Source organism: Neofelis nebulosa, chromosome X (genome assembly GCF_028018385.1).
Source record: "Neofelis nebulosa isolate mNeoNeb1 chromosome X, mNeoNeb1.pri, whole genome shotgun sequence".
Lineage (NCBI taxonomy): Eukaryota > Metazoa > Chordata > Mammalia > Carnivora > Felidae > Neofelis > Neofelis nebulosa.
The window spans coordinates 54390346-54406206 of record NC_080800.1 but is presented as its reverse complement, the minus strand read 5'-3'; the positions used below and the strand labels follow the sequence as shown (position 1 = coordinate 54406206).

General features: G+C 39.6%; 1 long non-coding RNA gene across 1 annotated transcript; it reads right to left on the bottom strand.

The window, feature by feature from the left end:
• Window positions 1–7062: 7062 nt before the first annotated feature.
• On the bottom strand, window positions 7063–15806 carry LOC131502759 (uncharacterized). Its single transcript, XR_009257168.1, has 3 exons — window positions 15662–15806; window positions 10676–10841; window positions 7063–8829 (listed from the first exon to the last, which is right to left on the bottom strand). It is a non-coding gene; the product is annotated as an uncharacterized LOC131502759 (long non-coding RNA).
• Window positions 15807–15861: the final 55 nt, after the last annotated feature.

The following is a 15861-nucleotide window of genomic DNA, read 5'->3' as shown; positions in this document are numbered from 1 at the left end:
GACAGCAATTTTTACTTGACACATCCTCAAAGGCAAGAGAATTAAAAGCAAAAATGAACTATTGGGACCTCGTGAAGATAAAAACCTTCTGCACAGCAAAGGAAACAATCCACAAAACTAAAAGGCAACCAACAGAATGGGAAAAGATATTTGCAAATGACATATCAGACAAGGGGTAGTATCCAAAATCTATAAAGAGCTCACCGATCTCCCCACCCGAAAAACAAATAATCCAGTGAGGACATGGGAAGAAAACGTGAATAGACACTTCTATACAGAAGACATCCGGATGGCCAACAGGCACATGAAAAGATGCTCAACATGCCTCCTCATCAGGGAAATACAAATCAAATCCACACTCAGATACCACCTGACACCAGTCAGAATAGCTAAAATGAACAAATCAGGAGACTATAGATGCTGGAGAGGATGTGGAGCAACAGGAACCCTCTTGTACTATTGGTGGGAACGCATACTGGTGCAGCCGCTCTGGAAAACAGTGTGGAGGTTCCTCAAAAAATTAAAAATAGACCTACTCTATGACCCAGCAGTAGCACTGCTAGGAGTTACCCAAGGGATACAGGAGTGCTGATGCATAGGGGCACTTGTACCCCAAAGTTTATGGAAGCACTCTCAACAATAGCCAAATTATGGAAAGAGCCTAAATGTCCATCAACTTATGAATGGATAAAGAAATTGTGGTTCATATACACAATGGAATACTACATGGAAATGAGAAAGAATGAAATATGGCCTTTTGTAGCAACATGGATGGAACTGGAGAGTGCTATGCTAAGTAAAATAAGTCATACAGAGAAAGACAGAAAGCATATTTTTTCACTCTTATATGGATCTTGAGAAACTTAACAGGAGTCCATGGGGGAGGGGAAGAAAAAAAAGACGTTAGAGAGGGAGGGAGTCAAAACATAAGAGACTCTTCAAAAGTAAGAACAAACTGAGGGTTGATGGGGGGGTGGGAGGGAGTGGAGGGTGGGTGAAGGGTGTTGAGGAGGGCACCTTTTGGGATGAGCACTGGGTGTTGTATGGAAACCAATTTGACAATAAATTTCATATTTAAAAAAATAAAAAAAGAAAAAGATAAAAAGATAAAAAAAAAAGAAAAAAAGAACAACATCAGAATTATAGGAGTACCAGAAGAGAAAGAGATACATAGGGGTAGAAGGGTTATGTGAGCAAATCATAGCAGAAAACTTTCCTAACCTGGGGAAAGACAGACATCAAAACCAGGAAGCACAGAGGACCCCCATTAGATTCAACAAAAACTGACCATCAACAAGGCATAGCATAGGGAAATTCACAAAATACTTAGGCAAGGAGAGACTCATGAAAGCAGCAAGGGAAAAAAAGTCCCTCACCTACAAGGGAAGACAGATCAGGTTTGCAGCAGACCTATCCACTGAAACTTGGCAGCCCAGAAAGGAGTGGCAGGATATATTAAGTGCCCTGAATAAGAAAAATATGCAGCCAAGAATTCTTTATCCAGGAAGGCTGTCATTCAAAATAGAAGGAGAGAGAAAAATTTTCCCAAACAAAAATTAAGAGTTTGTGACCACTAAAACAGCCCTGCAAGAAATTTTAAGGGGGACTCTCTGAGGGGAGAAAAGATGATATAAATAAATACCAAAAACAACGAAGATTAGAACGGACCAGAAAACACCACCAGGAACTCCAACTCTATAAGCATCATAACGACAATAAATTCATATCTTTCAGTACTTACTTTAAATGTCAATGAACTCAATGCTCCAATCAAAAGACATAGGGTAACAGAATGGATAAGAAAACAAGATCCATGTATATGCTGTTTACAAGCATATAAGACCTAAAGACACCTTCAGATTGAAAATATGGGGATGGATGGGGCGCCTGAGTGGCTCAGTCGGTTAAGCGTCCGACTTCAGGCCGGGTCACGATCTCGCGGTCCGTGAGTTCGAGCCCCGCGTCGGGCTCTGGGCTGATGGCTCACAGCCTGGAGCCTGCTTCAGATTCTGTGTCTCCCTCTCTCTCTGCCCCTCCCCCGTTCATGCTCTGTCTCTCTCTGTCTCAAAAATAAATAAACGTTAAAAAAAAAGAATATATGGGGATGGAGAACCATCTATCATGCTAATGGTCAACAAAAGAAAGCCAGAGTAACCATACTTATATCAGACAATCTAGGCTTTAAAATGAAGACTGTATCAAGAGATTCAGAAGTACATTATATCACAATCAAGGGGTCTATCCACCAAGAAGACCTAACTATTGTAAACATTTATGCGCCAAATGTGAGAGCACCCAAACATATAAATCAATCACAAACATCAAGAAACTCATCGATAGTAATACAATAAGAGTAGGAAACTTCAACACCCAACTCACAGCAATGGACAGAACATCTAATCAAAAAAATAAACAAGGAAACAATGGCTTTGAATGACACACTGGACCAGATGGACTTAACAGATATATTCAGAACATTTCATCCTAAAGCAGCAGAATATACATTTTACTCCAGTTCACATGGAACGTTCTCCAGAATAGACCATATACTGGGACACAAACCAGCCCTAAGTAAGTACAAAAAGGTTGAGATCATACCGTGCATATTTTCAGATCACAATGCTATGAAACTCGAAATCAACCTCGAGGAAACATTTGGAAAGGTAACAAATACTTGGAGAATGAAGAACATTCTACTAAAGAATGAATGGGCTAACCAAGAAGTTAAAGAGAAAATTAAAAAGTATATGTAAACCAATGAAAATGATAACACCACAACCCAAAACCTCTGGGATGCAGCAAAGGCAGTCATAAGAGGAAAGTATATAGCAATCCAGGCCTTACTGAAGAAGGAAGAAAAATCTCAGATACACAACCTAATCTTACACCTTAAGCAGCTGGAAAAAGAACAGCAAATAAAACCCCAAACCAGCAGAAGACAGGAAATAACAAAGATTAGAGCATAAATTAATGCTATCAAAACCAATCCAAACCAAACCAAACCAAAACAAACAAAAAAAAAAACGTAGAACAGATCAAAGAAGCTGGTTCTTTGAAAGAATTAACAAAATTGATAAACCACAAGCCAGTTTGATCAAAAAGAAAAAAAGAAAGTACCCAAATAAATAAAATCAAGAATGAAAGAGGAGAGATCACAACCAACACATCAGAAATGAAAACAATAATAAGAGAATATTATGGGGAAGTATATGCCAATAAAATGGGCAATCTGGAAGAAATGGACAAATTCCTAGAAACATATACACTACCAATACTGAAACAGGAAGAAATAGAAAATTTGAACAGACCCATAACCAGAAAGGAAATCGAATTAGTAATCAAAAATCTCCCATAAAACAAGAGTCCAGGGCCAAATGGCTTTCCAGAGGAATTCTACCAAACATTTAAGCAGGAGTTAACACCTATTCTCTTGAAGCTGTTCCAAAAAAATAGAAATGGAGTGAAAACTTCCAAACTGTTTCTATGAAGCCAGCATTACCTTGATTCCAAACCAGACAGAGACCCCACTAAAAAGGAGAACTATAGACCAATTTTCCTGATGAACATGGATGCAAAAATCCTCAACAAGATATTAGCCAACTGGATCCAACAATACATTAAAAAAAAAATTATTCACCACGACCAAGTGGGATTTATACCTGGGATGCAGGGCTGATTCAATATCCACAAGACAATTACTGTGATTCATCACATTAATAAAAGAAAGGACAAGAACCATATGATCCTCTCAATAGATGCAGAGAAAGCATTTGACACAATACAGCATCCTTTCTTGATAAAAACCCTCGAGAAAGTAGGGATAGAAGGAGCATACCTCGAGATCATAAAAGCCATATATGAATGACCCGATGCTAATATCATCCTCAATGGGGAAACACTGAGAGCTTTCCTCCTAAGATCAGGAACAAGACAAGGACGTCCACTTTCACTACTGTTATTCAACATAGTATTGGAAGTCTTAGCCTCTGCAATCAGACAACACAAAGAAATAAAAAACATCCCAATCGGCCAGGAGATTGCAAACTTTCACTCTTTGCAGATGACATGATACTGTATGTGGAAAACCCAAAAGATTCCACCACAAAACTGCTAGAATTGATTCATGAATTCAGCAAAGTGGCAGGATAGAAAACGCACAGAAATCTGTTGCATTCGTATATACCCACAATGAAGTCACAGAAAGAGAAATCAAGGAATCGAACCCATTTACAGTCACAGAGAAAAAAACATAAAATACCTAGGAATAAATCTAACGAAAGAGGTGAAAATCTATGCACTGAAAACTATAGAAAACTTATGAAAGAAATTTAAGAAGACACAAAAAATGGAAAAAGATTCCATGCTCCTGGATAGGAAGAACAAATATTGTTAAAATGTCAATACTACCCAAAGCAATCGACATATTCAATGCAATCCCTATCAAAATAACACCAGCATTCTTCACAGAGCTAGAACAAACAATCCTAAAATTTGTATGGAAACAGAAAAGACCCCGAATAACCAAAGCAATCTTGAAAAAGAAAATCAAAGCAGGAAGCATCACAATTTCAGACTTCAAGCAATACTACAAAGCTGTAATCATCAAGACAGTATGGTATCAGCACAAGAACAGACACTCAGATCAGTGGAACAGAATAGAGAACCCAGAAATGGACCCACAAACATATGGCCAACTCATCTTTGACAAAGCAGGAAAGAATATCCAATAGAATAAAGACAGTCTCTTCAGTAAGTGTTGCTGGGAAAACTGGACAGCGACATGCAGAGGAACGAACCTGGATCACTTTCTTACACCATACACAAAAATAAAGTCAAAATGGATGAAAGACCTAAATGTAAGACAGGAAGCCATCAAAATCCTTGAGCAGAAAGCAGGCAAAAACCTCTTTGATCTTGGCCACAGCAACTTCTTACTCAACACGCCTCCGGAGGCAAGGGAAACAAAAGCAAAAATGAACTACCGGGACCTCATCAAAATAAAAAGCTTCTGCACAGCAAAGGAAACAATCAGCAAAACTAAAAGGCAACCAACAGAATTGGAGAAGATATTTGCAAATGACATATCAGATAAAGGGTTAGTATCCAAAATGTATAAAGAACTTATCAAACTCGACACCCAAAAAACAAATAATCCAGTGAAGAAATGGGCAAAAGACATGAATAGACACTTCTCCAAAGAAGACATCCAGATGGGTAACCGACACATGAAAAAATGCTCAACATCACTCATCATCAGGGAAATAAAAATAAAAACCACCATGAGATACCACCTTACACCTGTCAGAATGGCTAACTTTAACAACTCAGGCAACAATAGATGTTGGCGAGGATGTGGAGAAAGAGGATCTCTTTTGCATTGTTGGTGGGAATGCAAGCTGGTGCAGCCACTCTGGAAGACAGTATGGAGGTTCCTCAAAAAACTAAAAATAGAATTACCCTACAACCCAGCAATTGCACTACTAGGCATTTATCCACGGGATACAGGTATGTTGTTTCAAAGGGACACATGCACCCCCATGTTAATAGCAGCACTATCAACAATAGTCAAAGTATTGAAAGAGCCCAAATGTCCATCGATGGATGAATGGATAAAGAAGATGTGGTATATATATATATATATATATATATATATATATATATATATACACACACACACACACACAATGGAGTATTACTCGGCAATCAAAAATAATGAAATCTTGCCATTTCCAACTGCATGGATGGGACTGGAGGGTATTATGCTAAGTGAAATTAGTCAAAGAAAGACAAGTATCATGACTTCATTCATATGAAGACTCTAAGAGACAAAACAGATGAACATAAGGGAAGGGAAACAAAAATAATATAAAAACAGAGAGGGAGACAAAATAGAAGTGACTCATAAATATGGAAAACAAACTGAGGGTTACTGGAGGGGTTGTGGGAGGGGGCATGGGGTAAATGGGTAAATGGCACTAAGGAATCTACTCCTGAAATCATTGTTGTACTATATGCTAACTAATTTGGATGTAAATTTTTTAAATTAAAAAATTAAAAAAAAATAAAAGTCAGTTATACCAATTTAAAAAATGCAATGTGCTTGTATATTCCATTCTCCCCAGTAACTCCATGTTCTAGGAGAGTGCTTCTCAACTGAGGTGGTTTACCCACTGGGGACATTTGGCAATGAATGGGATGTCATTTTTATTGTCACAACTTGGGGGGGGTGGAGAGTGCTACTGACATCTTGTGGATAGGAACCAGGGATGCTGTTAAACATCCCTCAATGCACAAGACAACTCCAATAAGGAATTATTTACATCAATGTCAATAGTGCTGAGGTTGATAATCCTGGTCTAGTGGATATTATTAGCCAAAAAAATGTTACAAATGAAAACTCTGAGGCTGAGTGAGATAAATAGCTCAAGGTCAAAGAGCTGAAAAGTGGCCTAGATAGGATTCAAGCCCAGACTGGTTGACTCTGGATCCAGCTCTTTGCTTACAATACTGCAATACTCCTGAGAAATGTTTTGTCAACTCATTTGGATGTATTACAACTCTGGCATGATAAAACATAGCCCATGTTAGAGATGGGGAGGTAAGTGTTCAAATCTTGAGTTGTTAGCTTCTTAATCCATTTTAACATTATGCCCTATGGGCTACCCCACACCCCTCAAACACACACACACACACACAGCACAGGGTATGATGGCAATGAGGGTTTGGTACTTAGCTGGGGCCCCTGAGACGACTGGAAATGAGTGACTGCTGGGACTAGGGTGGTAGTGGAGAGGGAAGAGTGGAAAGTCCATCCTTGCCAAGATAGTAGTCAGTTATGGGGAGGCAGCAAGCCCATTAGTCCAGTCTCCTGGTACTCAAAAAATGTCTCCAGTCCTTAATTCCAAAACCAGCCCCCAAGAGGAACCACACCTTGCCATGTAGGGCTCATAGAAGTGGCCTGTTGATGTTGTTGAGTGATCACTGAATGCATCAATCAGGAAAGAATTCTTGAGATGTTTTATGATACATATTAGTAAGTTTATTTAAGTAGCATAGGGACAGGACCCGTGGGCAGAAAGAGCTTCACTTCTTCTGTATGAAGCTGGTGGTTATATGCTTAGTGCTCAAGGGGAAGGGGACATGCAGGGAGTATTAGATCATGTTTTCTTCGAATTTCTACTCATTAAACTACCTCCACAAGATTTCTCTGGTGCTTATCATTCAGTTAGATATTAACTATAGGTGAGATTTACGGGCAGTCATGAGACCCTTTAAGAATGTAGCAACTAGCTGGGGCACGTGGGTGGCTCAGTCGGTTAAATGTCTGACTTTGACTCAGGTCATGATCTCATTGCTTGTGAGTTCCAGCCCCACATCGGGCTCTGTGCTGACAGCTCGGAGCCTGGAGCCTATTTCAGATTCTGTCTCTGTCTCTCTGCCCCTCCTCCGTTCATACACTTTCTCTCAAATATAAATAAACATTAAAAAAGATTTTAAAAAAAGAATGTAGCAACTAGCATGTATTTGATCCTTATCAAAACTATGCAGGCTATAGGTCAGCCTTCTGGGGTAAAGGCGAACATTTTTCTGCTTCTATCTCTCATCAGTGCAATCTATCCCAAAGCTCTCTTTTTACAGATAAGTCAAAATAAAGTCCAGAGAAAGATCTGGCTCACTGTCTTGAGGGAGGAAAAGGAACAGGAACACTAAGGTACCCTGCCATCTAGTGCAGAGCTCATGACACTACATTCTCTGGAATCAGGCTTGCAAGCTAAGCAAGCCCTTTCACACCAGTGCTGAGTGGAAGCCAATACACCTTCTCACACCTCTGTACCTTTAATTCTCACCCAACAGTCTCTATTAATACCCTGGAATTTGAGGATCCTGAAGCAGATATTAAAGTGTGAAAGTAGGGAGTATTAGAAAGAAAGAGGGATAGAGACTGTCCCTCTTCCTCTTTTAATATATCTTTTACACTGTGGTCCTGGGCTGCTCTTTTCGACCCCATCTCCTAGCCTCAGTGCCTAGCTCTTACTCCATCAGTGTCCTTGACTTTGGTCAGTTTGTCCTTTCTAAGGATCCTCAACCTCAAAACCAATAAATTTATCCTAAACATAACATTTTCTACACCCCAGCTAGCCACTACACATACTTCTGTTGCTGGCCAAGTCCCAATAGGCATCAGAGTTTGGGACTCCACTCTACCCTGAGCCCTTACTCCCTAAGGCAAGCATTCTAGTTAAGTGGCCCAGCCATGTATTTCCTGCTCACAGAGAAAACATTTAGTTTATTTTATATCAGCAGTCCTTAAAAGGTGGTCCCTAAGTCGACAATGTCACCACCATTTTGGGAACTTAGAAATGCAAAATATCAGGCCCCACTCCAGACCTACAGAGTCGGAGACTCAGTGTAAAGCCCGGTAATTTTAGTTTTAATCAGTATTCCAGGTGATTCTACTACATTCTGAACTTTAGAACTTCTTCTGCCTTGTACCATTATGCTAGCCTTAAAAGGAAGCTAATGTTATCATTTTAGGGGTACTAGGAAGTAGGGTCACCGAGAACAGTTATGCTTTGCAAAACTCTGGATACCATCTTTCATGTAGTTGTGAATAGTGCCTACAGAGTTTTGCAGTGTGGACCTGCCAGTAAGTGTTCCTCTTTCTCCCATGAAAAGAAATTAACAAATAAAAAATAGGAATATAATACCACATTTTCTATTAGTCCTCAAAGTGCTGTTCTGGAGCTGGTTCTTATAGGCTGAAGCCAATTGTCTGCATCTCTTCCCAACAGTGTGTTCAATGATTTCACATTGGTAGCTTGAAATTGCCTAGAATGAAAGTGTTTAAACCACAGAAATTTGCAAACAGTACAAATAAGAGTTTAAAAAAAACTGAAGAGCCTGTTTATCCTTCTTGGCAAGGCCACCAAGTATAACCCTATGAGTTATGTATGGCAACAATACCTCTCCAGCAAATCTGTACAAAAATATTATTTCATCATAGTTCTTAGTGGCAAAAAGTTGGCAACAAAGTGAATGCTCAGCAATAAGGAACAGTTAAAAAAACTACAGTATGTTCCTGCCAGGGATTATCACCCAGTCATTGAAAATAAAAAATTTCAGCTATATCAGATGACTTGAAGGGGCTTTAATGAGATATTGCTGAATGAAATATGCAGGAAAGTCTTTATGATATGATCTCATTTTGGAAAACAAACAATATGTGCATAAGAATATTTGGTTATGTGCAGGGAAAGATATATAATAGCATCAACGTGAATTATGAGAATAATGGGAAGGAGGATTCCCACAAAAAAAGACTGTTCAAAATATCCCTAATATTTATATGGTCAGATGTATATAATTCAAAAATATCCTTAATATTTATATGGTCAAATGTATGTAGAATGACAATTCATATATTCTGTAAATGTAAACTTGTTTGGAAGAATATAATTAAACCAACACAAAGTGGGGAGGTGGCAAGGTGATAATAAGGCATGGTAGTAGTATTGAGGATCCATGTGGGGTCACACTTCCCCAAGTGAAGCAGTCTCCCAACCCTGGTCAGTAAGGATCAGGATTTAACAATTCTCAGCATCTTGATGCCCAACCCCAAGCTCTGGCTTTCCAACCTAATACAAAATCAAATGCTGAGCAACATATGGCACAGCTGGATCACTGGACAAATGAAAAGTGAGAGACAGGTAACCAACCAGCAACCACTGTGTTGTTTCTATTCTAACAGCACCAGCCCAGATTCCCTGTATTTGTGCCCTTCTATTAGTGGGGTTAAGGGGAGGGGCTTTGACACCTTTCACTTGAGTGATAGCTCCCTTATCTTTAGCACTTTTCCTCCAATATCTAGTAAATAGTCTTGATTTCTAGTATCTAATCCTCTTTTTCTTATTCCTTCCCCTGTCTCCCATGCCTGTATTTCAATACCAACTCTAGACTTAACCCATCCTTTAGAGGTATTCCCTGGACTCCTTGTCTTAGCCTGTACCTACTTTCTTTTCCATAGCTCTTATCATTATCTGAAATCATATTACACAGTACTTGTTTTCTTATAAGTTGTCATTTTCCTTCCACTAGAATGTAGGCTCCATAAGGACCAGGACTTTAATTTTGTCCAGTGATGCATCCCCTAGTAGAATGCCTGCTACATATGGGTGCTCAATTAATATTTCTTTGATGAATTACTGAATACATGAATTGCACTTAGTCTCCATATTTCTCCTATGCCCTTAGGATATTAGAATTTTTTTTCACAAAGGTAACAGAAGGTCCTAAAGAAATCTGTGTCTGTTGGAGCCTTGAAGCAACTTTCACTCTCCACATTCCTTATAAGAACTGTACAGATATGGTTCAGATCCTTAGCACAGGTTCTTTGTTTTTGAAGTTTTGTTTTGTTTTCATATCTGTGTGGTAAAATGCATTTAAAAATTATGCAGGAGATTTCCAAACACAGGCAAAAGTAGCTTTACCAATTATCAACATATGACCAATCTTGTTGCATATATACCTTCTACTGTTATCTACTCCTTTTATTAGCTTTAATGGGGTATAATTTTCATACAATAAACTGTATTAAAGTATAAAATTTGACAAGTTTGGTATATGTATATACTCATAAAATCATGGCCACAATCAATATAATGAACATATTACTTACCCAAATATTAGAACAGTGCTTTTTAAACTGCAGGTTGCAACCCAGTAGTCATTTGTGGAATCACTTCCAGATAATTGACGTGAGATGAGTCTGGATAGTCCTGGAGCCTCACTTCTTCCCCTTTTCAGTAGCTCAGTTGAGAGCTGGATGTGCCATACTGAGCTAGCTGGGGGAAAACAAGGCCTCTGGCTGCTGTCAGTGTTCTTGGCAGGAAAGGCTCTTCCTAGGGCCCTTAGTATGTAGACCTTGGCCCTGGGCATGCATACTCCTTAGTATTGTTACTGATCTGGGAGATCATTGATACATTTCTTGTTACTTAGAGAAACTAGGTGTTGCCTTAGCTCCTTTTCCCAAGGTGGAAGCACAGCTTGTGCTAGCCTGGAATGCTCATAGTTGCACAGATAGCCTACTGTCCAAGCAGGCCCCTCTTTGCTGGCCTTAATGCACACTTCTGTGACTGCCATATGCCAAGGAGCAAGGAGAAATCAGGAGACTGTGTGTGCTCATCCACTTCTCAGCCTAGTTGTAAGTTTTCCCCCAATAAACCCCATGTTGTATTTGCATCATGTAGTATGTCAAAAGGTGGCTTCCTAAATATTACCAACACAGACTGTTGATAAGACCACGCTGAGTTTATTCCTTACTAGGGTGAAGAAGAACATCACCTATGCAAAGCTTTGGCAGAGATGTCTCAGAGGGAGGGAAGGCAAAATTAGAACTTGAGAACTGGAAGTTTGGTTTAAGGTAGGTCTTTTATTTAATGTTTATTTATTTTTGAGAGAGAGACAGAGCACGAGTTTGGGGAGTGGGGAGAGAGAGAGGGAGACACAGAATCCGAAGCAAACTCCAGTCTGTGAGCTGTCAGCATAGAGCCTGACTCGGGGCTCAAACTCACGAGCCATGAGATCATGATCTGAGCTGAAATTGGAACCTCAATCAACTGAGCCACCCAGGCGCCCCAAGGTAGGTCTTTTAATGCTAGGACTTGATTAGAATTAGGTAATGAGCATAACATAACAGTCCAGGATTGATGGAAACAACAAGACAAGGATTTAGAAGTGAGAGATTAAAAGACTCAGGGGATTTTAAACTCCCTGTTGATGCTTTCAACTGAAGAGTTAGTTGTTGAATTTTTTTAGGATGCTCCTGTAATAAAACATTTGCCTGAGCAGGGGAGCCCTGGAAAAGTAAAGTCAAGCTAATGAAGACAATAGAATAGCAAAGTCATATTTGTTTAGACAATAAGGTATAGTTTTAGTTTTCAATGTCCAGTCTAAGTGTGGGAATAGAAGGTTTTGATTCTCAGGTATTGGCAGTATATGTCCATGAACCCCTTACATGATAGTAAATAAACTATAAAATTAAACTGAATAAACTAGAATTTCATGTAGTAAGGTTAAATACTCTTTTGTGGAAACTTTATTTCAGTTATATATATGTATGTGTGAAATGAGTCATGAAGTAAAATGTATTTCTCACAATTTGTCTGAATCCAGAAATGTTTGAAAGAAAGCCTTAGAGAAATGATGATAGACCCCTAAAGGTGGTAATACCCTCTCTCAGCCAGTGTGCACTGCTCCAATCTAACCTTCTATGCTAATAATAGAGGAATGTCTGGCTTTGTTAGGAAAGAATACATAATCTGAGCATTAAAACAGAGGCCTTCTTCAGGTAGACTAATGGTTGAGTGGGAGCTTGAATCCATAATATTGTCTGCCATTTAGGCAGAGAGCTGAAAGAAGGCACATTGCTACTGCAGCACAAACATGCAGGCTAGACACGAATAATAACGTCCTACATGAGCATTGTTAGTGTCTAAAATAAATCCTTAAGAAGGCATAGGTTCCCATGTGACTGAGATGCAATCTACTTTGTCAGGGGACTGGATAAGATGACCCCTGGGGCCTCCTCCATTGAGAGGATATTATGATTCTAGAGAGAATCCTACAACAGAAGCAGGCAATTAATCCGAGATGTTTTCTTGCTAACACCTCCCAGCACCAGATCTTGAGGTAGAATACTAAATGTAACACAGTGGACAATGAAGAGCTTCCATTCTCAAGTGGGTCATCTACTTCTCTGAGGACATTCTGCCAATTGAGGGCTTTAGAAGGCTGGAGGTTTTGGAAGGGATATTACCCTCCCCCCCTTCACAACCATCCCCCCTCATCAGGCCTGAAATTCCTCAGAGGGCCCCATTCCTTAGGATAAAGCACTATCTTATACACTTAAAATGTAAATTCTCCTTTGGCTCAAAATTTCAGCCTTTCACATTTATTCTTCCTACTTATCACAAAGAGGCTTAGGTTAAAAAGAAAGTTAGAAACACTTCAACACTATCTCAGTGGGAATTGACACGGTTTATTCAGGAATTCATTTAGCAAACAAGGATTAAGATTAATTGGAGCCCTGGACGTACCTGGTTTTGAAGGTTTCATGGTCTGAAGCAGACCTGTAAACAGGTAAATCACATCCCATGTCTGAGAGCTGTGGAAAGAGCCTAGGCTAAAGACACACAGACTTAGGAGGGAATCACATTTTTCCTTCTTACTGGTACCATCTTATGCCATGCAGCTGAGCTTTGGTTTTCTCATCTGTAAACTATTAAGAACAAAACCAATTTCACAGAATTCAGGCTATAGCCACAGGGAGACTGCTCAAAGAAAAGAAAGTTTTATAAAGGCAAGTGAACAAAGGAATCATCACCAGTCTTATAGGAGTCATGAGGAAGTATGGATAGGGTCTCATCTCAAAATATGCCCGTGCAATGTGGTCCTTTTACAATTAGCTGGTTTTTGTTTGTTTGTTTGTTTTTAACACAAAAGGGTAAGGGAGTTTCTCAACTGTGGCTCCTTTTTTTGAGCCCAGGGCTCAGACAAAGTTCAATGTTTTCAAGCATTTAGCATATGGCCTGGTCCATGGTAGGCATTCAGCAAGCGTTCCTTTCTTTTCCTTCCTCCAGTAGAAGGATGTACAAAGTGGTGTGGGGGTTCAGAGAAGGGCGTGACAGATTTACTCTGCTTCAGAAAACTGGATTTGACAAATGATCCTGAATCTTAAAGGATGAATGGTGGCTTGCCAGAAAGAGGGAAAAAAAAGAAGGCTTTCCAGATAGTGCTAACATAATAGAGAAGGGAATAGAGGCTTACAAGAGGTTTGCATATTCAGAGACCAGCCGTAACTTCAATGTTTTACAAAGAATAACTGGACATGAGGTAGGTTTGAGCCAAATTGTAAAAACCTTTGAAGAGCCATTTAATGCTTACTATTTCAGGAAAACAATCCAGGAATTTATGACTCTATCAAGATGAGGTTCCATTTTATGAGACTACTGTGTAAGGGATGGAAGCAGGGAGACCAGTTAGGGGGGTAGTACCTGATTCAGAAAGGACCAAGGCCTCTTTAAGGCCTTAAGATTTCACAGACAATGCCTTAGATTTGGAGAGAGCTTGTTTAATTAAAGTCCATTGGTATAGCTGGAGGTGTCCTGCAGAACCACATGCCTGGGGATTTTTAGAATTCATGAACATGTGACAAGGATGGATTCCATAGTACGTCTGGTAGGCTGCAAAAGGCACCTACCTTCCCAAACAAAAGACAGCCACATGCTAATCCCTGGAACCTGTGACTGTTACTTTCTATGGTAAAATAAACAAATAAAATGGAACAATGCTACTTTATATGGTTAAATAAATTTAAATTTTTAATTGCACATATAACTAAATTAAAGATCTTGAAATTGGGATATTATCCTGGATTATCCAGATTGGCCCTGAATGTGATCACATATAGTACAGGGAGGTAGTAGGAGATCTTACATAAACAAAGAAAAGGTGAAATGAAGATAGAACAGAGAGACATTTGAAGATGCTGGCCTTGAAGACTGGAGTGATGTGGCTACAAGCCAAGGAATGCCAATAGACACCAGAAGCTGGAAAATACAAGAAATGGATTCTCCCCTAAAGCAGCCAGAGGGACTATGTTCCTGAAAATACCTCAATTTCAGCCAAATAATATTGATTTTGGACTTCTGACTTCCAGAACTGTGAGGTAATGAATTTCTGTTGTTTTAAGCCACCAAGTTTGTGGAAATGTGTGAAAGCAGCCACAAGAAACTAATATAGTGCCTCCTCAAAGCTATCACTACTTAACACATTTGTTGACCCAGAAATCCCTAATTCTCAACAGGTGTCAAGCCTCATTTGTCACATATTAGACATGGTACTCTTGTTATGTACTTTGGTCAAGTTTTCTTGGAACACATGAAATAGGGAGACCATCAACTTCATGGAGAATGAAAGGGGAAGGATAGGGGTGTTTATGGAAAAGCCCTATCCAAAACTAGCCTCTAAACCCCCAAAATGTTCACAAACGATTTAGATTTGGCAGCTCCTCTGACTGGATTAGATTTCAAGGAACCATATAATCAATCTCCCTGTCTTTGCCTGTAAGCAGCCAAGATCCTGAACCATGTGAGAATACCACATCTTAGGAGAAAATGGCTGGAGAAAGCACATATGGAGATCGGATTGGATTGTGTTGCTACTCACAGAGATGCTGTTAAGGCTGATATCAGCAGTTCTCCCTCAAGTGTTAGATTGGAAAATAACTTCTGTGAGAAAGATTGGAGCAGAACCCTGAACACATTTTAGCCATCCTGTGAAGTCAGAAGGGCTTCATAAAATCCCTCCCCCACACCCCGCAACTCCATTATCCTAAGGAATTATGCAGAAAAACTAAGTATACCTATGCGGATGTTGAAACCAACACAGCAGCGGAATGATGGCAGAGTAAAATCCTACAACTTCCAGCTATGGACGAGAATCTAGAGATCACCCAGCCTAAGCCCACTGCACAGATGAGAAAACCAAGCAGATTTTTCAACCCAACTTTAAATATTTCAATATTTTCTCTGTAGTCTTGCTTCAGTGTCCATAGTGTTTTTCTGGGTCAGGTGCTGATTCATTGTAATGAAAACATACTTACAAACGCATCCCAGTACATAGAATGACCAAGATCTTTCCCCTGCCTGCCAAAGGGCGCAAACTAAAATTCCTCTCCAAGTTTAGACGTGTCCTCAGGGTCTGGGACTGAAGCTCATTAGCAACCAGGAAATTAGCGGAACCTTGAGGCTGAACGGTTGCAGCCGGTACGGTTGCTTTGAGAAAAGAACACTTCCGGCTGGC